The sequence below is a fragment of the Lontra canadensis genome, unplaced genomic scaffold, assembly GCF_010015895.1.
Source record: "Lontra canadensis isolate GAN:19392208 unplaced genomic scaffold, GSC_riverotter_1.0 scaffold15, whole genome shotgun sequence".
Classification (NCBI taxonomy): domain Eukaryota; kingdom Metazoa; phylum Chordata; class Mammalia; order Carnivora; family Mustelidae; genus Lontra; species Lontra canadensis.
In genome coordinates, this window is record NW_022631009.1 from 18,403,822 (window position 1) to 18,430,433 (window position 26,612).

General features: G+C 39.0%; 1 protein-coding gene across 1 annotated transcript in view; it reads left to right on the forward strand.

The window, feature by feature from the left end:
• Positions 1-26,612, forward strand: part of NCALD (neurocalcin delta) — a 266,759-nt gene that overhangs the window by 91,544 nt on the left and 148,603 nt on the right. The window contains exon 3 of the mRNA XM_032858567.1: positions 25,294-25,380. The gene's annotated coding sequence lies outside the window, so the exon portion shown is untranslated. The remainder of the gene's footprint in view (positions 1-25,293; positions 25,381-26,612) is intronic.

Consider the following 26,612-nt stretch of genomic DNA (forward strand, 5'->3'; position numbering starts at 1 on the left):
AACACTTCGAGCAACAAAATAAAGTAGTGGCATAACCCAAAGCATAAAATCAATATATATTCAGATATTAATAATTAGATCAATATATGAAGAGAATCGGGGCGCCTGGGAGGCTCAGTCGGTTAAGCGGCTGCTTTTGGCTCAGGTCATAATCCCAGCATCCTGGGATCGAGTCCCACATCAGGCTCCTTGCTCTGCGGAAAGCCTGCTTCTCCCTCTGCCTCTGCCTGCCATTCTGCCTGCCTGTACTCTCTCTGCCTTTCTGACAAATAAATAAATGAAATCTTAAGAAAAAAAAAATATATATATACATATATGAAGAGAATAGATAAATCTCCCACGGGGAAGAATTCCAAATACTCCATGTAGCTACTCTGCTTTCCAGGAGGTAATGGATGACTCCCCATGGGGGTTGCACACCCCGATTTTCCTCCAAGGAGTACAGTAGGAAAGGGGTGGGGTGGGGGCTGGAGAAGAGCCACATACCACAGAGGAGCTTGACAAACACTATCTCAAGCCAGGTCATCTGGATTAACATCCCCAGTGATGGGTCATCTTATGTCCTTCACAAGGTGTGATAAGACTGATGCTTTACCTCTGGTCCTCTTCCCCAGAACACCTCACCCTACTCTCCTCATGAGAAAAACAAGACAAATTTCAGTACAGGTACATCCTACAAAATACCTGACTACTATTCCTCAAAACTACCAAGGTCATTAAAAATACTGGCAGTCACAACCAAGAGAAGCCTAAGGAGACAAGACCACTAACTGTAAATGTGGCATTGTGGATGGGATCCTTGAACAGACAAAGGACATTAGGTAAAAACCAAGGAAATCTGAATAAACTATAGAGTTTAGTTAATAGTATATCAGTGTTAGTTCATTAATTGTGAAAAAAATGTCCTATAGTAATGTAAGATGTTAATGATAAAATCTGAGGAAGGGATATACAAGAACTCTTCATATACTGACAATTCTGCAAATCTAAAACTGTTTGAAATAAAACATTTATTTTAAAAAATAAGGAAGCATGCACATTAAAAAAAAAAAAACTGGTTTGGAAGTGTACTCTCCATTTTCTAAGTACCAAAATAATACCATGTTGAAAAATACTGAATTTAACTAATTTATATTTTGAGAATCCTACACAGAGAATTATATTCCACATTAACGTTTTGAATTAGATAAAGGTAGACATATCTCTAAAGCATTCTACTGTATTTCTGCTATTTCCAAGTGGAGGAAGAAGATAACAATTGGCAACACAAACTTTTTTTTTTTTTTCCCCAAGAATAACAGTTTTTGGAGCTCCAAGTGGATTATGATTTGTGCATTAGTTATATATTGAACACATAATTATTATCCCACGGTTTCTTTGGATCAGGAATCTGGATGGGTCCTCTGCTCCAGGTTTCATAAGGGTATAATCAAGAGGTTGACTATGCTATGGTCATTTTGGGAGCTTTTTTCTTCCAAGTTCATGTGCTTGTTGGTGGAATTCAGTTAAGGTTGGAGGACTGAGGTCCCCCGTCTTCTTGCTGTCACCTGGGTGCTCTCATCTCCTAGGTGTTGCTCACAGTTCCTGGCCATGGGGCTGCCTGCCTCTCTCAGGGTAGCTGACTTCAGAGCCCGCAGGAGAATCTCTTACTCTAGTCTATTAAGGTGGAGACTTGCATAATGTAATCTTATCAAGGGAGCGACTCTCCCGTAGGCTTTGCCATGGTCCATCAAGAAGCAAGTCACAGCCTCTGCCTTCTCCCTAGAGGAGAGGATCACACTAGGGCCTGGCTCGTTGGGGATCGCCTTAGAACATACCCACTACCACAGGAGAGTTTTGAAACAGATCCAGCAGTTGGGCATAGATGAGCCAACTAAAGAAGAGAACAAACTGCAAAGGCTGGCTTCTTATTTTCAAGTAAACTACATCTTGAAGGAAATAAATACATTTCATCCCCACCCCAACCCCCTCCCCCGCCACATAATTATGTTTAAAAATATTCCACAAAATTTAAAAATATTCCTCAAAGTTATCAAATGAGAGTTCCAGTTATTCAAGCTGAAGGAGCCAGAAAAATATATTTGGAGATCATTCATAAATACATCACATTTTCCTAACTGGTGTTTTCTTTTTTATTAGCAGTGAAGAAATTTGGACAAAATTTCAACAATCTTTTTTTCATTTTAAGAACTCTCATGAAAGCTTAAATAATAACTCATTTTCAACATTTCATGACTTAATTTTTATCTTTTTTGAGACTGTAGTTTTTTAATACTTATGTTTTTAAATTGGTCTACTAATAATTATTAATAGGTTGATATTGTTTAGGTAGTAATTTTTACGCTTTACATGATGCTTAAAATTTGTGTATTTTAAATATATTAAATATTCATTTTCCCTGACTTCGTTTTTCTGGATTCTGAATCCTTTTCTCATAAAATACTATATACAGAAATACTGGTATTGTCATTTTGCTCCAGTGCTGTAATCACCACCCAGATTTTCAGGATCTCAAAAAAAAAATTTTTTTTTTTTTTTTTTCTGATTGCCCCTTGTAACACCAAATGTTCCAGAAATCCTAGCCTTTTGGCATTGGAGCAATAGTTGCCAAGTTGCTGCTTACATCTGGAAATAAAGCACACGTATCGTTTGTTAGATCCCGTTTCTAACTGCGGGTTTGTATCATGCGATGGCTGGGTCTGTGCATCTCCACAGAGATCGATACAAACCTATTAGCGGACTGAGCCAGAGACCTTTGCTGCTTGTGTCTCCAATATGCAGCTGCCTTGAAAACAGGCAATTTGTGGAAAGGAGGCTTATTAGCAACCAAGCTGAAATGAAAAGGAAGTATTTATATTGCAATAATTCAATTAAGAAATTCGAAGGAGGAAGGATTTCTTGTGGTTTCTCCTCTCGCATCCTTTACCTCTTTTTCACGTCTTTCTACCTCTTTTGTTTTCTTTTCACTGCTTGGCTCACAAGCAAGCCTTAGGCTGTAGCTCTTGGTTTCTCTTGGGACAATTATACAAAGGGTTGTTATTCAGCAGGGTGAGAACATAATCACCTATAGCTATTGGTAAAAATCACTCATTTAGCATAGAAAGGTCAAAGCTTACTTGCTTTCTTGCTTCCTTTCTTCCTTCGGGTTGTTTTCTTTGTGAGAATTAAATAAAGGGATCTTTGTAAAAAAAAAATAAATAACAAATAAGTTAGAGTAAATAGAAGTAACCTTTCCTGCTTGTGAAGGAAGTATTCAGTGAAAGCCCAGAAGAAGAGCATTTGGCGTTTGCTGGAAGGTCACAGGATAAAGCCGTTCTTTATCAGAGCTGAATTCAGTGGAAGGTCTTGGGATTTGCCAAAGTTGTTGGCCCATGGTGGTCATCGCTCTCTTTCCCTCAGTTTCAGAAAGACTGAGACTTGCCTTTGCCATCTGTTTTAATATATAAATCTGATACTTTCACCTATTACTGAAATTCTGAATTTATTTATTACAATTGGAACAAGCATTAGATCTTTTCATTTAAAAAGCTGGACTTAACTTGCAGTAATATATTTTCTAAATAGTATCTCTGTACATTAGAACTGTTTTCAGATTTTGTTTCTAGATCATCCTAACATCATTATGCCTCATGGTGATCAAATCCAGGGTGGACTTCCTGGTTTGGAGGGGTGAGGTAGCAATTGGTTGTGGCCGACTTGGTCTTTTGGCATAAGCTAGGCTCTCGCCGAGTCGTTCAATCTCTTTATTTGGTACTGCTCTGGGGGCCCCATGTACCCCAATGAAGCTGAAACTGCCTTCTTCCACACTGAGATCTTTTCCCCGGTTTCCTGTTACACGTATATATCTGTGCTTGGTCATTCCTGTCTTGTCTTACATACCCATTGTTTGCTATTGACAGTTACCTTCCACAGAGAGACTATAAGCTCTTTGAGGGCAAGGATTCCACTGCCTTGTCTTTTATGCCTTCACAAGGCGCGGGTTCCTGAGTGTTTGATGCCCACCGGCCACCATGCCCCATGCCTGCAACTCTTACACCTGATCAAATGGTGTTTCCTCAAACCAAAGGAATTATACAGCTTCCATTTGCCTCCCTCCTTGCTGGGGGCCCAGTCCAACAAAATGCCCACTCCTGTCTTCAGAACCTCCCATTGTCCCCTCAGGACCTCCGTACCCTCTTGGAGTACAGTCTCCTTTCTGGGCATCACTCCTGTGACTCGTGCTCTGAGGCCCTGACCCTCACTGAGATCTCAACTGAGTATGACTCTTCTTAGGGCAATCATGTTCTAATAAAGCAACCCTGGAGACCAGAAAAACTTCAGGCCAAAAGTAATGCACCTCCGGTGGTGAAAGTCCAGGCATTGTGCTGGGCAATGGTGGAGATATTTTTAACTCATCCTTGTCCAGCTTCCCTTAAATCACATCACACAAGCAGATGCCTACTCTGCCTGCTCATAGTCCCACCCTGCCTAGGGACTGTTAAAAAAATGGAAGTGCTAACCTCTGTCCTTACAGTATGAATAACCTAGCAGGGGAGTCGGACTACGCATGCCTGCCAAGGCAGACTAGTGTATTGTTTAAGAACCTGTCTAATCACACAGTCCTGCCTTCTAATCTCAGTTTTTCTACTGATCAGTTTTATGTCCTTGTGCAAGTCCCCAAATTTTTCTGAGGTTCATTTCTGTCCTCTGTAACACCAGGATAGCAAAGCCCATTCTGAGAGATGCCTGGCTGGCTCAATCAGTAGAGCGTGTGACCCTTGATCTCAGGGCTGTAAGTTCAAGCCCCACGTTGGGTATAGAGATTACTTAAAAATAAGTCTTAAAACAAACAAACAAAAACGAAGCCCACCCTGAGGTTTTTATGAAAGTTCAACAAGCTACTGTATGGGCCATTCTTGGCATATAATAAGTATGCGTGACACGGGTGCCATCGATAATAATAACTAGAACTAGGGAAGATTGTAAGTCCAACAAGGCAGTTTGGAGGTCTGAGGTTGAGAACAGGTTTGTAGAGCAAGGCATTGATGGAGGTGGAGGAAGATGAAAGAGAACTTTCTAGAAAGGACTTCCTTTCCTCACAGGAAAACATGAGTCTGTTCAATATCTATCTGTGCTTGCTTAGCCATAGATACTCAATCCTCTGATCACTTAGCCTACAGAGGCATATTTGGCTTGGAAGCAGACTGCTGGGGAGTGGAAAAAATATCAGAGGAGGGTTAAGGGAGCTTCACCCCTTCTCTGAATTATTTATTTTTGAGTCTGTCTCTTCCATTGGAATGTGTGGTCCTTAAAGCCAGGACCCAACTCATTCTGTTACCCCTAGGCCGCTGTTGGGAGTATGTGTTCAGCGCTTAATTACTGGTAGAATGGCTGAAAGGACGGAAGATGCTGGCGTTTGGCTGCATTACGTCTTCCAACAACACAAGTGATTATATAAAAGATTTACTATGATTTAATATAAATATGTGAACATATTTTCCTTGCATGCAAGAACATGATTCAGTCAAATGAAAGATGGAAATAGTGTGGTGTGTGGTTCTCCAAAGCAACTTCGTTTGTGAGGTCAGAGAAGAAGAAAGATGTGACTTGGGAAAGTTGCACCAGCCTTGAAAATGCTGGTTGCGCTGCATGGAAGGAAAAACCAAAACCAAAAACAACCCCCAAGCTTGTGAAACTGGAAGAGGAGTCTGTGCCATCCAGCCTGGTGCCAAAAGGGACGAGTTGGCAGATGGGAATGGATCCTTGCAAATTCCTCCAGCCGCCTGGCTTGTGATTTAACACTTCTCTGAGCTTTTGTTGTTCCTTGATATTTGAGAGTGAATTTATTCCCATCTTATTATCCTTGTCAATTGCAATGATTTTTTTTTTTAATAAGTTGAATGTTTTCTTTCCATTCTTGTTTATACCTTGCCATCCTGCTGTTTACAAAATTGGTCTCTCACTCTCTGCCTGGGGTGTTTTCTGTTCCTCTGAAGTTAAAATTGTCAGAGGATGGTTTGAGCTGTTCTATTTTGAAGAGTGGGGAAGCCATGTTGCCCTCTGGAATCCCAGCACGGTGTAGCCTCTCCCCAATGAAAGAAGCACGTAGCTCTTATGAACTTGTGACTGACTGTGAAACTTTGCACTTTCAAGTATTTTAAACACTTGAGAGTGCCCGTTGTGCATCTTGTTATAGAGATATAATAATCAGGTGTGACTTCTCATGTGGGCTGATGCCTCCTTGGAAGTTGCCTGGAGTAACATGAAATGTGATTTCTTTCCAAAATGGAGTGCCTGCCATTTTGTCACCAGCTTTGGGTTGGAAATGATTCCTAATGTCTTGTGCCCCTCTCCTCTGCTCCTGTATCCTGTCCTCCCTTTGGTCTGATTTTTCTCCCCCATCTGAATGGTCTCCACAGTGTCTTGTGTGATGCTCCTCTTGATCACAAAATCATGGTGGCATGTGGAGCAACTGAAAGTTGGAAATTATTCCTTTGCTTTCTTTTAGCATGGAATCTGGAAAGGTTGGGACATTTGAACAGAAGTTGCTTTGAGTGGTGCCTGGATGGCTCAGTGGGTTAAGCCTCTGCCTTCAGCTCAGGTCGTGGTCTCGGGGTCCTGGGATTGAGCCCCACATCGGGCTCTCTGCTCAGCAGGGAGCCTGCTTACCCCCCTCTCTCTGCCTGCCTTTCTGTCTACTTGTGATCTCTGTCTGTCAAATAAATAAATAATATCTTAAAAAAAAAAAAAAAAGAAGTTGCTTTGATTATAATTACAATGGCTCCTAGGCCCAAGAGGAATGACATTTGGCAGAGGAGAAGCCAGCGAAGGTTGATGTTGCCCTTCTGAGCCTCTTCATGGTGCCATCCTTCCAGAGGCTCCTAATGTCCCCTATACTCCTTTAAACCCCTGAGCCCATAGGTAAACTTCTCTGTTTCTGATGCCTCTGTTTTTTCAGACCCAGACCTTCCTTATCAGGATAGATAGTACTCCATACGTTAGCTTTCTTCCCACATGTGCTAATTTCTTCCTATTTCCCAGATACTGTTCCTTAGGTTACTCACTGAGATATGAACATGGATAACATTGGGTCAAAGATACTGATGTTGGGTGTGTTCCTCTGGATTGCAAAGGATACAATGAAAACTCACCAGACCTCAGAGGATCTGGGGTTTTAATTCTAGTTTTGCCACTTATTAGCTGATGACCTTGTGTTATGTCACTTAATGTTTCTGAATATGTTCTCACTCATATAATGTATTTGATGGCTAGCACATCTAAAATATGAGATTTTCAGGGCACCTGGGTGGCTCAATCGGTTCAGTGTCTTGACTCTTGATTTTGGCTCAGGTCATGATCTCGGGGTCATAAGATCAAGCCCCATATCTGCTTGAGAGTCTCTGTCTCCCTCTGTCCTTCCAGCCCCCCTCCCTCTGACTCATGCTCTCTCTAAATAAATAAATAAATATCCTTAAAATATAAGATTTTCACCTACGATTATAACCAAGCTCGTATGAGATGAAGCATGTGAAAGCTCTTTACAAGTGAGAGTGGTTCTGTGCAAATATAAGGTAGGAAGGCATGAAAGTACCTTAACCATGTCCAGAATGACAGATAGTGTGAGGTAGCAGAAAGCTTCAGCCTGGCTTTAGCATTTTCTATATTCTCATTTTATCTGAGCCTCTGTTTCATCATGAATACAAAAGAATATAATCAAACCTCATGAGATTGTCATGAAGATTAAATGAAATGATGCATATAAAGTTCATTAGCACAGTACCACTTGGCACTTGGTATGTGTTAGTTCCCTGTCATCTTAATATGTCTCTTAAGAAGTGACTCTGGAGGGGCGCCTGGGTAGCTCAGTCGTTAAGCAACTGCCTTCATCTCAGGTCATGATCCCAGGGTCCTGGGATCGAGCCCTACATCAGGCTCCCTGCTCAGCAAGAAGCCTGCTTCTTCCTCTCCTGCTCCCCCTGCTTGTGTTCCCTCTTTCTCTGTCAAATAAATAAATAAAATCTTAAAAAAAATAGTGACTCTAGAGTCTGGTACCAAGTTTTCCACATGTTTCAAATCCACCTGTGTATGTGGCAGATCCAGTGACTAAAATGGTATCAAAGCAGCCAAGAGGAATGACCTAGTTGAAAGGTAACATTAAAGAGATGTACATCATTCTCTGAAATGGGCATGGACTTTGATAGTGCAAAAGGCTACATGGGCTTGATTCTAAGGGATGGGGAGGGAGGTGACTATGGCAGTCACTTTGTTACAAAATGGAAGAGGGCATTGTAAAACTCCATAATCTAGATAAATAATGTTGAATACATTATGTTTTAAATCAAAATTAATGCAAAAAATTCATGATGAACAAAATATCAACATTTTAAATAAAGATAGGATCAGAAACAGTGCTATGCATAGCCACGTTAGAGCCCGAGACTAAAGAAAAAATCAGTAATAGTAATCATGTCTTTACTTAAAATGTTGATGCTTTGTTCATTGTGGATGTTTTTGGTTTTTAAAATATTGCATTAAAGTATTACGTATTTTGATTACTGAGGTTTTTTGGTGCCTCTTTAAGATTTGTGCCCAAAGAGGGTATGCTATTCACCCCACTTGTCTCATCCTGTCCTCACCCTGGGGTGATATCCACTGGGCTGAGAAGAAAGTCCCAGAGCTGGCTTCAGGTTCCCACTTTGTATTTCCCCCACCCACTTTGGGGTCTCGAGTTTGGTTTCAGTATAATTGTGGGGAGGGAGGAGGCTGTATCAGGTAAAATCACAGGCTTCTTTCCAATTAAGAGATTACCACAGTGAAATACAGTTTGGAAAGAAAACATGAAGTAAATGGTTCATCAGAAGCATGATTGAGGTGGGGCGGGTAATCATCAAACAATGACCCACAGGCCAACTGCCTGTTTTTGTAGGTAAAGTTTTGTTGGCACACAGACCTGCTCATTTGTTTTTGTGTCATCAGTGGCTACTTTGGGGCCACAATGTCAGAGTTGAGTAGTTGCAACAGAGACCATATGGTTTGCAAACCTGAAAATATTTAAGATCTAGCCTGATGTGGACCTCTGATTTAGATTTTTAAAGCAATTAGATGTTGTTGGATCAGTATGTGGAGTTGGCAACAGTTTAGAATATAGTCATTTGGAAATTTATGTAACAGAGAATTCAAGAACATTTACAGAGAATATTATAATCTTTCATTTGTAAGAACTGGGGGAAATGGGAAAGGTATCAGAGATCAAAAAGTAAATCAAGAGAGACAGCAAAGAGTGGGTGAGATCTATGTCTGTCTGTGCCCCTGTGGGTCCTCTGTGAGAGTCTACTTGTGACTTGACATCACAAGGCATGAGATGTTTATGAGAGTTTCATATTTCCCATAACTGGTAGAAGGAAAAAAATGGGTTTGCTGAAAAATGCATTCATTAGTATTATCACATAAATGGTTTGTGGATTTAATTACTTCATTTTTGTTAATATGGATAACTGACTTCACATATTCAACAAGCATTTAGTGAGCATCTCTATATGCAGGAAATTTAAGAGTCACCCTCAAAGTAGTCTACTTATAAATTGGAGTGTGAGCAGGGATAGGAAAGCCCCAGACATGGTGTTCTGATGTGCCTTAAGATTGGGGTGCATATAGGAGACAACAGGGAGATAAAGAAGAGAAAGATCAACTTATGGAAGACTCTGAATGCTGGCTAGGGAGTTTGAACTTTAACCAGGAGCTAGTAGAAACTTCCTTGATCAAGGAAATGGCATAACCATTCCTGTGCTTTAGTTAGGATGTTAATTGAGTGTGGAGAGTTGGAGGGTGGATGAAAATAGAAGTAAGGGGACTAATCAGAAGGCAATTTCAGTAGCCTAGTATGCCTTGTAGTCCCCAGAGATGACATGGGCCTCTAGTTAGTTGTATCCATGGGAATGAGAAGAAAGACAGATCTGAGAGTGCTAGTGAGAGTAGTAAAATTAACCAATATTCAGGTACTTGATTAGGAAGGGGTTCTGGATTTGGAGTTGAGGTGACTGAGAGGGTAGAGAAAGTATTAGTAGAAATAGAGAAGCCAGGCAGAGAAGTAGGTTTTAGGGTCAAAAATACTAAGTTTGGTTTTACATAAAATGAATTGTGTATATTATAAAATATCCAGGAGAAAACAGAGGAGTGCATGAGAGAGAGAGAGAGAGAGAGAGAGAGAGGAAACTGCTGGAGATGGAAGTTTAGAAATTATCTGATGAAAGAAAATCTTTGAAGCCTGGGCATCAAAAACATCTTAAGGGAGGAAGTTAGAGAGAGGAGATGAGTGTTGAAGAAACAACTATGGTAGAATTGCCAGATAAAATATAGGATGCTCAGTTAAGGTTGAATTTCAGTTCAACAAAGAATCATGTTTTAGTGTAAGAATATTCCATGCAATATTTAGTATACCAATACTAAAAAACATATATATGTTGTTGGTTTAAAATTCAAATTTGACAGAATGTTCTGTATTTTATTTGCTAAATCTGGCAACCTTTGACTATGGGGATGGCCTATAATTTTGGAATGGTCAGAAGAGGAGGAGATAGTAGAAGAGCCTAAGAGTAGACAGATAGATCCCAGGAAAACTAGGATTTTGTACTATCACAAAATCAAAGGTTAAAGTGGGTTTCCAAAGAGCTGAACAAAAAGGTCAAGGCCATTGCATTTGGCAACATGAAACTCATTAGGAACCTTTGAGAAAGCAGATGGAGGTCTGGTTACAAGGGTTAAGGAGTAAAGTAAGGGAGATGGAAATAATTCATGTAGATGACTCTTTTAGAAATTGTGATGGAGAACAGAAGGGAGATATGATATGGTAAAGAAAAACAAAATAGAAGACAGATTTTCAGGATTAGAAAGGCCAGGGCTGTTTTCCAGCCTCTAAAGAGCCCAGGGTAGTGGCATTCTGAAGATATAAGAGGGGTGATGGGGTTAAGGAATGGAGTAAGCTGTGGATGATACTGAAGGGGAGAATCAGGACATAAATGGAGGGATTAACCTTTGTATGGAGGATGCTCCCTCCTCATCCAAGTCATGAAAGAAAGAGGGGAAGATAAAGATGTGGAAATTTTGAGAGTAGGGAAGAGGAAGGAAGGCTTTTATTTCTTTCTGCTGTCTGATTGTGCTATTGAGAGTACATGTTGTGGAGGAAGGATTAGGGGAACACGAGGGAAGACTCAGGCTCAAGATACTCCCTATTTGCTAATTGCATGGGACAGATATGATGCAGAGCCCAAAAGTGCATATAATTCGTCCAAGTGGGAACCATTTATTTACCTCATGTTATATAAAAGTCATTTTGGGGGAACATGTGGAATTCCTAGTCTGTGAGATCCTGTATCCACCATGTGTCATGTCACACCCAGCATACCAGGGACTCAGAGACATACAAGTGACACAGTACTGATCCCAACCACCCTCTACTCTAGGGAGCTGAGGTCAAAATATGACCAGACTACTCTACAGCTGGGAGAGCATGAAGTTGAGGAGCAAAGCAGCCTGTAACCTCTTAGCTGCTTTTCCTCTCTGCTGTCAAGAACAGGCATGCCATTTGCAGCACAAGGAGGGAGCCATTTGCAGAACTGTGGAAGCCTGAGAAAGCTGAGAAAGTTATTTCAGGGAGGGGGTGGGGTGGTGCTGCCTGCCCGGGGAAACTCTTAGTGCCTCCACCTCCAGAGAACATTAACATTTCCAGCCCCTTTTCCACAGACCTCTCTTTCTCTCCCTCCTCCTCGTCCCCAGTACAAAGGCACAAATGAAATTCCTAAAAGTAGACTACTTCTCCCTAGTTATTTTTAGTATTTGCTGTTAGTATTTATCAAGCTTTTCAGTGTTAATTTGTCCTCCCACCCATTTCTCTTCCTGCCTCCACGTGCTGGGCTTGGGATGGAAGGAGCATGTACAGGAAGCAGCTGGTGATCTCATAGAAACATCCCTTAGAGAGAGGAGGCTCTGGACCTTGAAATTCAATTTCCCCCACCCCCACCTTGAAGAGAAGAAATATCTGTATTCCACAAGCACTGGTAAAGTGAACCCATTAAAGTGTGTAGGTGGTGTTTAGCTAGGCAAGAGCCCCAGTCAAGGATCTGGGTCAGGGGGTCAACACATGCACAAAATGTTATAATACACACAAAAACTATTGGTAAACAGGTAAAAGTTAAAACAGGTAAAAAGTGTTGGTAAACCAGGTAAACAAGAAGGATGCTAGAGGAAGATGATGCCAGGGAAGAGAAAAATGTAAAAATCCATGCAAAGAGTAAAGGATCTGAGGAAAGGGTTAAAATAAGAAGGGGTAGAGTTAGGATTGCAAAGGCCAGAGGAAGAAAGCTCTATATCACCATAGCACTGTAGTATGTTACAGCTTAATACTAAAGCATTGCTTGTTCCTGCCTCAAATGCCTGCCCTGTCTCTGGCTGTCACTTATGCCCAGAACAGCCACATTGCTCTAGAGAAAAACCCTCAGGACATGTTCTCAAGAGGGGTGTTGAATGAAAGCAAGACCTTATCAATCTGCATGGACATTGAACTCCTTGTCTGTACATCAATGTATTCGTTTCGTAGGAAGCAGAAAAGAGTTGTTTCCTTTTGCAACTTTAAAAAAAAAAATGTTTTGGCTTGATTTTTGTGCTCTTTTAAAATTTCCTGTCTTTTTCAGCTTCCTAGAAATTGAAAAATGTAATAAATGAAGTGAAAAATATTTAGTGGGTGGGCTCAACAATGGAATGGAAGAAACAGAGGAAAGAATCAGTGAACTTACAGATAAAATAATAGAAATTACCCAATCTGAACAACAGAGAAAATAGACTGAAAATGGAGGAAGGGAGAAAGGGAAAAAAAAAAAAAAAAAAAAAGACAGGGCCTTCAGGACCTAAGGGAATATAAAAATTGTATAGCTTATGTATCATCAACATCCTGGAAGGAGAGAAAAAGGAGGACAAGGCTAAAAAAAAGTATTTGAAGAAACAATTGCTGAAAGTTTTCAAGTTTGGCAAAAGAAAGAGACCTATAGTGTCAAAAAGTGGATTATAACCCCAAACAGGATTACCCTCAAAAATCCACACTAAGACATATTTCAGTCAAACTTCTGAAAAATAAAGTCAAAGAAAAGATTTTAAAGCAGCAAGAGAGAAATGAGACCTTTTCTTGTAAGGCAAAAACAATTAGAATGACAGTGAATTTCCCATCAAAAAGCATGGAGGCCAGAAGTAAGTGGCAGAAATTTTCACCTGTTGAAAGAAAAGAACTGTCAGCCCAAACTGAAAATATCCTTCAGAAATGAAGGGGAAATCAAGATATTTTCAGCTGAAGGACTACCTAGAAATGTGTCACCAACAAGCTCATCTTTAAAAAATGGCTAAAATAATTTCTCTAAACAAAAAGGAAGTGATGGAAGAGGGAACATCAGTATGGAAGAAAGAATAAAACAAAGAGTAAAAATAGGGATAAATACAATAAACTTTACTTCTCTTAAGTTTTCTAAATTAGATGATTGAAGCAAAAACTATAACACTGTCTGATGTGACTATCAATGTACATAAAGGAAATATTTAAGAAAGTATTTTATAAATGAGGAAGAGTAAAAGGATGTAAAGGGAGGTAAGGATTCTAAGAGGAGTGATATAATACTGAAAACAGTGGACTGTGGCAAGTTATGCATATTTAAGGGAATATCAAGAGCAACCATTAAAAAGCTATACCAAGAGATATACTGAAAAAACTAAAGATAAATAAAAATTGAATTCTAAAAAACATTCAAATATCCACAAAAAGGCTGAAAAATGAAAATAAGGAAAGAGAAAATAAAGAACATAGGAAACAAAAAATAAAATGGTCGAATATAACCCAAGCATGTCAGTAATTACATTAAGTGTAAATGACCTAAGTATACAAATTATAATACAGAGATTGACATGATAGATTTTATAAAGATCCAAGGAAGGGCACCTGGCTGACGTAACTGGTAGAGCACGTGACTCTTGTGAGTTCAAGCCCCACATTGGGTGTAGAACTTACTTTAAAAAAATGACCCAACAATATGCTATCTACAAGAAACTACTGTCAAATACAATATAGGAGGGTGAAAGTAAAATGATTGAAAAAGATATATCATGCAAACATTAATCAGAAGAAAGCAGGAGAAGCTATATTAAGAACAGATGGGATTGCTGAACAAACAAAATGATCAAGGACAGAGGGACACTACATATTGATAAAAGGATCAATCCACCAAAAAGACGTAGCAAACATAATACTTTGCATGCAAATCCTAATGTACCAAACAGTAGAGCAAATTATGTGAAACAAAAAATGATAAATCTGAAGGAATCGACAAGTCCATAATTAGAGTTGGAAATCTCAGCACACTTCTTTTAACAATTCATAGAACTGACAGAAAACCAGCAAGTACAGAGAACAGCAACACTATCAATCAGCCAGATCTAATTTACATTCATAGAATCTACCCAGCAACAGCACAAAAGACATTCTTTTCAAGCACCACAAAATATATGCCAGGATAGGCCATAAGCCATAAAACAAACCTCAACTTAAAAGAATCAAAATCATACAGAATGTATTCTCTGACTACAGTGGAATCAAACTAGAAATCAAAATTGGAAAAAGGACAGGAAAATCTCAATAGTTGGAACTGAAACAAACTTCTAAAACCATTTGTGGGTCAAAGTGGAATTAAAAGGGAATTTTTTAAAGTACATTGGAGTAAATGAAAACGAAAATACAACATATCAAAATTTGTGAGGTTCAGCTAAAGCAGTTCTGAGAGGAAATTTGATGACACTAAATATGATGGAAAAGAGGAAATATCCCAGATTAATAATCAAAATTCTCATCCCGACTAAAACTAGTTTAAAAAAAACTTGGCAAAAAAGAGCAAATGGACCTAAATCGAGCATAAGGAAGTAATGATAAAGAGCAGAACTCAATAAAATTGAAAAAAAGAATAGTAGAGAGAGTAGATTAAACCCAAAACTGATTCTTTGAAAAGATCAACAAAATTGAGAACCCTCTTACACACTGAGAGAAGACACAAATTACCAGTATCTGGAATAAAAAAGACTTACCATCACTACAGACCTGCAGACATAAAAAATAATAATAAAGGAATATGTCAAACAACTCTACACATATAAATTTCATGACTTATTTGAAGCGGATCAGTTTCCCAAAAAGCACAACTACTACAACTCACACAGTTAAAGACAGATAATTTGAATAGCCTTATAACTAAGAAAATTTAATTAGTAATTAGAAACTTTCAAAACAGAAAATTCCAGACCCTGTTGGTTTCACTGGGAAATTCTACCAAATATTTAAAGAAGAATAACATCAACCCTATAAATCTCTTCCAGAAAATAGAACACTTAATTCATTTTATGAGGCTACTCTGATACCAACACTAGAAAAAGACAGTACAACATAAGAAAACTGGAGACTAATGGCTCTCATGAAGATATATGCAAAACTCCCTAATAAAATATTAGCAAATACCACTCAGCAATATATACAAATAATTATATATCCTCACCATGTGGAATTTATTCTGGAGATGCAAGGCTCATTCAGCATTTGAAAATGAGGGTGCCTGGGTGGGTTAGTCAGTTAAGTGTCTGCCTTCAGCCCTGGTCATGATGCCAGGGTCCTGGGATGAAGACAAGACCCATGTCAGGCTCACTGCTCTGAGGAGAGCCTACTTCTCCCTCTCCCTCTCCCTCTGCCTGCCACTGTCCCTGCTTGTGCTCTCTCTCTCTCTCTGTCTCTGTCAAGTAAATAAATAATATTTAAAAAGTATTTGAAAATCAATAGTATACTCCACTGTGTAAATAGTCTAAAGAAAAAAATCACAATTATGCTAATTGAAGCAGAAAAATTACTCAACAAAATTCAGTAATTCATGATTTTAAAAAAAGCCTCAGAAAAATAGGAATAGAGGGGAGCTTCTTAATATTGATTTAAGAATATCAAACACTTGTAGCTAACAACATACTTAATAGTGAAAGACTGAATCCTTTCCCCGTAATATCAGGAGCAAGACAAGGATATCCTTTCTCATTATTCCTATTCAACATACCACTGGAAGTTCTACACAGTACAATAAAATAAGAAGAGAAAATTAAGACATATAGATCCGAAAGCAAGAAATAAAATTGCTTCTATTTGCAGATGGCATGAAAAACATCCAGTGGAATCTAAAAAAAAAAAAAACAAAAACAAAACTAGAACTAAAAAGTGAGTTCAGCTAAGTTGCAGGATATAAAATAAACATAGAAAATCAATTGTAGGGGTGCCTGGGGCTCAGTGGGTTAAAGACTCTGCCTTCGGCTCAGGTCATGATCCCAGGGTCCTGGGATTGAGGCCCACATCAGGCTCTCTGCTCAGCGGGGGGCCTGCTTCCCCCTCTCTCTCTCTGCCTGCCTCTCTGCCTACTTGTGATGTCTGTCAAATAAATAAATAAATAAATCTTAAAAAAAAAAAAAAAGAAAAGAAAATCAATTGTATTTCTGTATACTAGCAGTGTGTGCAAGGGTATTGAAATTAAATATACAATATCATTTATAGTAGCTCGAAAACATATAAAATACTTAAGTGTAAATCTAACATAACACGTATAGGATTTGTATGCTGAAAACTACAAAATGCTGATGAAAGAAATCAAATAACATCTAAATAAACGGAGACCCATACTATATTCATAGATTGGAAGATTCAACATAGTAGAGATGTCAATTTTATTCAAATTGATGTTTAGGTTTAACGAAATTCTTTTAAAAATTTAGAAAATTTTTTTGTAGATACAGATAAGATTACTGTAAAAATTTATTGAAAAGGAGACAAAGAAATGCCAGCAGACGTATGAAAAGATGTGAACATCACTCATCAGAGAACTGCAGATCAAAACTACGGTGAGCTATCACCTCACACCTGTCAACATTACTAGAATAAAAAACACAGGAAACAAGTGTGAGCAAGGATGTGAAGGAAAAGGAACTTCTTATGCTCTGTTGGTGGGAGTGCAAAGTGGTGCAGCCACTGTGGAAAACAGCATGGAGATTCCTCAAAAAGTTAAAAATAGAACTACCCTATAATCCAGTAATCGCACTACTGTATATGTAGCCAAAGAACACGAAAACATGAATTTGAAAGAATATACCAAGAAATGGGAAAAGGCAAGCTATAGTCTGAGAAAAAATGCTTACAAAACATGTACCTGATAAAGGACTTATACCTACACTATATCTAGAACTCCAAACTGAACAGATAAAAAAGTTCCACTAGAGAATGTTCAAAAGATAGAGGCATTTCACTGAAGAGGATGTACAGATGGCAGATACACACATGAAAAGGTATTTAGCATTACTAACTACTAGGGAAATGCAAAGGAAGACCATAATGAGATACCACTACCCATCTATTGGAACAGCCTGAGATAAATAGCAGTAATACCAAATACTGGCCAAGATGTGGCAAAACTGAATCTCTCTGAGCTAGAAACTCATTCCCTAGAGAAAAATACATGCAGACAAACCTTTGTATAGAATTTCAGGGAAACTTTTGACCCCCTGAAGTCAGGCCCCAGGTTATGAAGTCCTGCTCTATTCTAAACATATCAAAGCCAGCAGGCATCAAAGAGAAGGAAAGAAGAGAGAAAGTCTTCAGGGAGTCTAGGATCCCTCCTTCTATTCCTGTAGAGGAGCTTTGATATGGGTCATGGACAAATGATTAGATCAAGGAATAAAAGATGGGAATCCTCCGTGGAAGGTGCAAAGAAAACTGAATCTTTCATACATTGCTGGTGGTTAAACTGGTACAACCACTCTGGAAAATAGCTTGGCAGTTTCTTAAAAACTAAACAAACTGAACCATCTGACCCAGCAATCACTATCCTGGGCATATATCCCAGAGAAGTAACTTATATCCACACAAAAACCTAAGGACAGTTTTCCCTAACAGCTTTGTTTACAATAAGCCAAAACCCAAAAACAACCAAAATGCCCTGCAGTAGGTGAGTGGTTAAACAAACCATGGTACTTCCAAACCATGGGATACTGTTCAGCCATAAAAGGGAGCAAACCAGATACAGACAACCACGTGGGTACAAGCAATGTCTTGGATCTTGAGGTCATTATGCTCAGTTTAAAAAAAAAAAAGTTCACATATTATATGACCTCTAAATATCAAAAGGTCACATTTCAAAAGGACATTATAAAAAAATCACATATATTATATGACTCCACTTATTAACATCCTAGAAATAACAAAATTATAAAGCTGGCGAACAGATTAGTGATTTCCAGAGATAAGGGGTGGGAGCAGAGGGGATGGGTGTACCTGTAAAATGGTAGTAGGAGGGAATTCTGTGTGCCGATAAGTAGTTTTGCATCTTTTATTTATTTATTTATTTTTATTATTATTATTTTTTAATAAACGTATAATGTATTTTTATCCCCAGGGGTACAGGTCTGTGAATCGCCAGGTTTACACACTTCACAGCACTCACCATAGCACATACCCCCCCCAATGTCCATAACCCCACCCCCCTACCCCCCCCCCCCCCCCCCCAGCAACCCTCAGTTTGTTTTGTGAGATTAAGAGTCACTAACGGTTTGTCTCTCTCCGGATCTCATCTTGTTTCATTTATTCTTTTCCTACCCCCCAAACCCCCCATGTTGCATCTCCACTTCCTCATATCACGGAGATCATATGATAGTTGTCTTTCTCTGATTGAATTATTTCGCTAAGCATGATACCCTCTAGTTCCATCCATGTCATCGCAAATGGCAAGATTTCATTTCTTTTGATGGCTGCATAGTATTCCATTGTATATATACACCACATCTTCTTTATCCATTCATCTGTTGATGGATATCTAGGTTCTTTCCATAGTTTGGCTATTGTAGACATTGCTGCAATAAACATTCGGGTGATAAGTAGTTTTGCATCTTGACTGCAGTGCTGGTTACACAAATCTTCATATGTGACAAAATGATATGTAACTGTAAAATATATATCACATATGGGCTTACCTAAACAAAAATATTGTCTGCATTTGCTATTCTTGGGTCTTATTTATAAAAAAAGAAAAAGGAAGGAAGGGGGGAAGGAAGGAAGGGTGGGAGGGAGGGAGGGAGGGAAGGTCTCTATCTGTATGTAGTTACTTCATACTTGCTTTATGTCATTCATTATGCTGTTAAGGTTCTCCCAAGTTGTTGCCTGTAGCTCAGATTTATTGATTTTCCTTGTTGTCTAGTATTTCATTGTATGTATATAACTCAGTTTATTTAATTGCTTAACAGTTGAGGACATTTGTGTTAAATACAGCATTTTGTTATGATAAAGAAAGTTGTTATAAACATTTTGTGCGTGTCTTTCAGGGTCAACATAAGAATTTCTCTAGAGAATATACGTTAAGAGTCGATTTATTCAGTTGGAAGGCATATAAACATTCAGCTTCATGAGTTAAGGTTAAATTGTTTGCAAGTCTTCTATCAACTTCTACTCTCACCATCAGTTTAATTTTCATTTTCCTGATTACAAATGAGTTTGCTCATATTTTTACATGTACATTTACCATTCTTGTTTTTCTCTTGTGACAACATGTCAGATGTATTGCTCATTTTTTTATTGTGTTGTCTTTTTCTTTCTGATTTGTAACATATCTTTATATAATCTGAATACTGGTCTTTTTTCTTTATATAATCTGAATACTGGTCTTTTGTTGACTTGTTGCAAACTTGTCTCAGATGTTGGCATGCCTTCTGCTTTCTTTGTTGTACATTTTTATAAACAAAGATCTTAATATTATGATGGGGCAATTTTATCAGTCTTTCCTTCTGTGATTAGTGCTTTTGTGCCATAAGAACTCCTTTCCCATTTGGAGATCCAAAACATGTTCTTCATGTTTTCTTCTACAAGTTTTAACATTTTGAAATCCCTCTGGGATTGATCTCTGGGTATGGCTCCTCCTTGACTTTTGGCTCAGTGAATTATTTCATCCTTTGTGAGAGCTCTGTTGTCTTTTAATTCCATCTTCCCATCCTTGACTGGTACTGCTGCTTGCTCTATCTCTTCAAATTGTGTTTTTTTTTTTCCTTTTGGTATGCCTTGTATTTTTTTTCCTGATAGCCAGACATGATGTACCAGGTGATAGGAACTGCTATAAATAGATCTTTAGTATCCTGGTGGTGAGATTTTCAGGGAGGGGAGGTGCTCTGCACATCCTATGATTAGGTCTCAGTCTTTTAGTGAGCCCGTGTCTCTGGACTGTGACCTTCAAAATGTTCTAGTTTTTTTCTCCTCCTTTTCTCAGGATGGCTAGCATGGGCTGCAGTTGAGTATTTCCCTCCTCCCACAGTGGAAGGCTAGAGGAGACTGGATCTAGTATTTCCCTTCCCCACATCAGTTAGGTCTTCATAACACTCCAGCAGGTTAGGCTTCAGTTAACTAGTTTATTCTGAGGCCAGGTTTTGTTAAGAACAGAGTGCTCTGGGCCCCCTGGGTGGCTTAGTTGGTTAAGCAATTGCCTTTGGTTCAGGTCATGATCCTGGAGTCCTAGGATCGAGCCCCACATCGGGCTTCCTACTCATTTGGGAGTCTGCTTCTCCCTCTGACCCTCTCCCATCTCATTCTCTCTCTCTCTCTCTCTCTCATTCTCTCTTTCTCTCAAATAAATAAGTAAAATCTTTAAAAAATTAAAAAAAAAAAAAGAACAGAGTACTCTGGCATATTTCAAAATGGCTTTGCATTCTGGAAGCTGGAGGAGGTTTTCCTCTGACACTGACTGTGGGAATCTGGTAGGTGTCCTGGAAGTATATCTCACAGTGTTGTGAGGACCCCCCTTTTTTATTGACGGGCTCCCCTGGCACTTTAGTTATCCCCACAGAGATTCCAGCAATTCAGAAATGACAACTCAGGTCTTCCTACCCAGCCCTGCTTCCTATGGCAATTTCTGCGGGTAAGTCACTGCCCAGGGAAGCCAAGACTCCCTGTATTACCCTGCTCCTCTTTCCAATCTCGGGGGCAGAGGTTTTCCCTGTGTCCTTCCCTCTCTTACAGTCCCAAGAGGAGTTATTGAATTCTACTTGTTAGGACAGAATGGTGATTTCCAAGCCCCTCACATGCGGAACCAGACACCAAAACTCCTCTTTTGTCTTTTAATACCCGAGTGACTGAGAAGGTCCATTAAGAAACGTCCAACATGGCAAGATTTGGGAAGATGGCCAGTTCTTCCCTAGGCAGCTTTGAAAGAAATTTTGGTCAAATGATGGGCTTCTTTACAGTAGCCAAGGCATTTGTGTCTTAGCAGTTCTCCAAGTGTTTGAGTGTCACATGTTAAAAAGCTAAAGAAACCAAAAAAACAAAAACAATGAAACTGTTCTCACCATTTGAACTGCGGTTCAGATCATTTAAAAAAGCCATTTGTTGAGAAAGAAAGCATAAATTTAAAATGCCTGTTTGTATGGTATGCAGAGGACAGATTCTGTTTTTGGAGATGCCCTGCAGTTCATTGGCAATGTCGCTGGACAAGGAGTCAAGAGCCCGGGAATTAAGCCTTGATCTGTCATTATGTATTTGCGAAACCTCCTTGTAGCCAAAGTGTGTTCAGCTGCATGTAACAAGAATCCTACAGTAGCTTAGCCAAATAGAGGGCTTTCTTTTCTTTTCTTGTCTTGTCTTTTTTCTTTTCTCTTTTCTTTTCCTTTTTCTTTCCTTTCCTTTTCTCTTTTCTTTTTTCTCTCTTCTCTTGTCTTATCTTTCTTCTCTTCTCTTTTCTCCTCTCTTCTCCCTTCCCCTCCCCTCCCCTCTCCTCTCCTCTTCTTTTTTTTTTTTCCTCTCATGTAACAGCCCTGGAGCAGGCAAACCAGGGCCAGTGTACTGGCGCTTTTTTTCAGTTTAATCTTCACAGCATGTGGCTTTTGTCTTCATGCTTGTCACTTCATGACTGCAAATATGTCTTTATCTCTGGCATTGAATCAATGTTTCAGGCATGAAGAAGAGGAAGGGCAAAGATCAAAAAGCGAGTGGAGAGCTCTTTTAAGGACCTTTTCCTGGAGTCCCACATAGTTACTTAAGCTTACATGGCCAGGGCCCAAACTGTACCACCTGCCCATCCTTAGCTGTAGTTTTTACAGGGCAAATTGCTGCTCTGAACAAAACCAAGGTTCTGTAAGGGAAAACAGTAGACAGGGCATGGAATAGGTAACCAGCAGTGTCTGCCCCACCCTCTAAGCTTCCAATGGGAATGCCTGTCTCCACACACACACACACACACACACACACACACTCACACACACACTCACACACACACACACACACCCCGCCACCCCCTTCCCCCTGAAGGGTTGTTTGTTTGGATGTCAGAATGGAAGATCAAATGCAAGAACATTTCATAAACGATAAACTGTATTTCATAAACACAGTGTAAATATTCTGTTTTTAAAAAGATTTATTTAATTAATTTCTTTATTTGAGAGTGAGAGATAGAACATAAGTAGGAAGGAGGGGCGGAGGGAGAGGGAGAAGCAGACTCTCTGCTGAGCAGGGAGTCCAATGTGGGGCTTGATCCCAGGACCCTGGGATCATGACCTGAGCTGAAGTCAGAGGCTTAACCAGCTGAGCCACCCAGGAACCCCCAGTGGAAATATTCTGACCTATTTTCTTAGAGAGCAAATCCGATGTTAACAGAAAGTCCAGCTGAATATAAAGATTTGGGTAATCACTATCTCTTGAACCTCAGCTCATTCTCTTGTTGACATCTTTAAATAGTGCAAGAACTTGTGTTTTCATGAATAAGCATCCTCAAATACCTATCTTCAGACTTGTCAGAAGTTGTGGTGGACATTGGTTGATTTCCTCCACAATAATCTCTTCCCCTTCCTCTCAGTATCCTGAATGACCTTCCATGTGATTTTTCTTTGGAATGATCCTCTCCTCACCTCCAGGGATAAGGCTTGACTAGTTCAAAGTGATTCAGTGAAGTATAGTGACTAATTCAGTGATGGGCAATCTGAGAGGCCTCAGAACCCGGGACTGCCTAAGTGCTGACACTGTCTTCTTGGGGGACACATATGTAGTCTTAAACTGCTACAGGGAGGGTTTTTGTTTGTTTGTTTTTTAAGATTTTATTTATTTGACAGACAGAGGTCACAAGTAGGCAGAGAGGCAGACAGAGAGAAAGGAGGAGGCAGGCTCCCTTCTGAGCAGAGAGCCTGATATGGGGCTTGATCCTAGGACCCTGGGATCATGACCTGAGCTGAAGGCAGAGACTTTAACGCACTGAGCCACCCAGGCGCCCTACAGGGAGTATTTTTTGCACCAAAGGGTGGCAGCCTGAAGTGGAAATGGATCTGCAGAGAATGCCTGTGCCAAGGGAATTTCAGAGAATCAAATGATGTAGTGAACCTCTGTTTTCCCAAAACCAGCCCTACATCTGGATATTTTTTCCCCAGCTCAAGGAACCAAAATATTTCCTTGTTTTGTTATTTATTTGAATAAGTGAGTTTGAGTTGGGGGTTTCTGTTATTTGTAGCCAAAAGATTCCTGGATGATAGTTAACATATATGTTCCAGGAAAAAATATATGTTATTTAAAATAATATATTACATAAAAATTCTAGATGAGAACATTGGCAGTAACCTCTTTGACATCAGCCACAGCAACTTCTTTCAAGACATGTCTCCAAAGGCAAAGGAAACAAAAGTGAAAATGAACTTTTGGGACTTCATTAAGATTAAAAGCTTCTGCACAGCAAAGGAAACAGTCAACAAAACAAAGAGGCAACCCACTGAATGGGAGAAGATATTCTCAAATGACACTACAGACGAAGGACTGATATCCAAGATCTCAAACTCAACACCCAAAAAAAAGATAATCATGTCAAAAAATGGGCAGAAGACATGAACAGACACTTCTCCAAAGATGACATACAAATGGCTAACAGACACATGAAAAATGTTCATCATCACTAGCCATGAAGGAAATTCAAATCAAAACCACATTGAGATACCACCTTACACCAGTTAGAATGGACAAAATCAAAAGGACAGGAAACAAGTGTTGGAGGGGATGTGGAGAAAGGGGACGCCTCTTACACTGTTGGTGGGAATGCAAGTTGGTGCAGCCACTTTGGAAAACAGTGTGGAGATTCCTCAAAAAGTTAAAAATAGAGCTACCCTATGACCCTACAATTGCACTACTGGGTATTTACCCCAAAGATACAGATGTAGTGAAAAGAAGGCCCATAGGTACTCCAATGTTCATAGCAGCAATGGCCACAATTGCCAAACTGTGGAAAGAGCCGAGATGCCCTTCAACAGACAGATGGATAAAGAAGATATGGTCCATATATACAATGGAATATTACGCAGCCATCAGAAAGAATAAATACCCAAATTTTTTATCAATATGGATGGGACTGGAAGACATTATGCTGAGTGAAATAATCAAGCAGAGAAAGTCAATTATCATACAGTTTCATTCACTTGTGGAGCATAAAGAATAACAAAGAGGACATTAGGAGAAGGAAAGGAAAAGTGAAATGGGGTGAATTGGAGGGGGAGATTAAAGATGAGAGATGGTGGAGTCTGAGAAACAAATTGAGGGTTTTGGAAGGGAGGGAGGTGGGGGGATGGGTGAGCCTGGAGGTGGGTATTAAGGAGGGCACGGCACATATTGCATGGAGCACTGGGTGTGGTGCATAAACAATGAATCTTGGAACATGAAAAAAAATAAAATTAAGATGTTAAAAAAGTAAAATAATACATTACTTATATATATAATTTAAAATAATATATTAATATAGTACATATTTATGTATATATATGTAATATACACAAACCTGTCTTTATATTACATATATAATATGTATTCATACATATACATATTGGTATATACATGAGTTTATTCTGAGATTTATAGTCCTTCCCAGATTAAGGTCATAAGGTCTGAATGTTACTAAGAGAGCCTGTTGCTCTCTGTAATAAATGGCCTGCATAGCATCTATCTAGAAGATTTTAAACTGTGAAAGGTTAGGACCTAAGTCCCATACTTTTGGGGACTGTACTTAGCACCCCTGTAATAGAAGATTTGCCGCTGGGTACTTTGAGCCAAAAACCAATTAGGCTGAGATATGTCAGTGTTCTTGTAGGTGTGTTTCCTGTTTCCTGTTTGCAAAGGCAACTGCAGAAGAAACAAAAGTAACGGCCTTACATAATGCGTACTGAACTGTCAAATGTTCAAGTAAAATATTCATTAATTATGAGTGATCTCAGTTGCAGGGCCCTTGAGCTGCTGGTGATAAAATCTGTCGTGATCCTGTGGAAGGCTCTGTGACCCGAGACGTTGCCCGACTGTACATTGTGAGTTCCCTTTTTAAACCTCTCGAATGTGTGGGTTTTAAATTGTGATTATTATTAAGTTATGATTCAGAATGCAAAAATGTTGCATCTCTGCTAGGTTGTTGCGTGTTTATGTTTGCTGTCTGGTAAATAACAAATGCTAGCTTATTAATCTGCCATTAAATCTTGGCCACAAGGTATCTATTTCCACTTTAATTCTTGATGAATTTGTATGTTACTGACAAGAAAACTATGACACGTTCTCATTTTTTAAAAAATTCTGTTCTCTTCTGTGGTGACTCTAATTAAATGGAAACCTTATTTAAGTGTGAGAAATTTGCTTTAAAAAAAACCAAACAAACAGGAGACATGATCATGAAGGTAAAAACCTGACTTTCTTCCTGGGGAAAAAAAAAAAAGCAATATATATGTACCCTTCCTTACTTTCTAAATCTACTCTTTTGGTGTGGAAAATTGAAGCCAATATTGTACAGCAAGTAGATGGGATTTTTTTTTTTTAATTCGGAAACAATTCTTTCAAAATTCTATTATGGTATAATTAGGGCAGCAGCACCCGTGTAGTGGATTTCCTGTTAAGATAAGAACATCATTACTTTCCTAATTTGTTGATGTGGGTGGGTCTCAAAAGCCATCTCATTGAATATTTAGGAAATTGGCTTTTCAGGAAGGGAAATCTACTGGTATATGAAGTTCTTGGAAATTTTTCAAGATATACTAATGGTCCCAGATGAGAGCCAGATAAGATTTATAAGCAAGATAATAATATGGCTTAGACCCTGGTAATACTTTTTTATGGCTGTTTGTAAACAAGACATCAATATTAATCTAACGTTTACTTGCCCAGGTAGTTTGAAATGAAGAACAAATGGCAAAAATAAAGTAAATGTGGGTGAGAACAGAACCTTATTTTGTATTTTTGTGATGTGCAGGGAAAGGAAATAAGTTGATGTAAAATGAAATTTAAGTGGACTCATCTCTTTTTCATCCCACTTTGTTTATCCCCATTACGTCTCTTTGGTTTGGGTATTAGATGAACAACATGACTTATCTGTATGTAACAAGAAAGTGAAAGTGAAAAAGTCTGTATTCCAAATCTTATAGGACAGTCCTTTTAATGAGATACATAGGACAGTAATGAAATATTTGAAGTCATGCTAAACAAACTCTAACTTTTTTGTCTTCATATCATTGAGAACTGAGCTTAAACCCCAATATATTTCTCCTGGAGACCA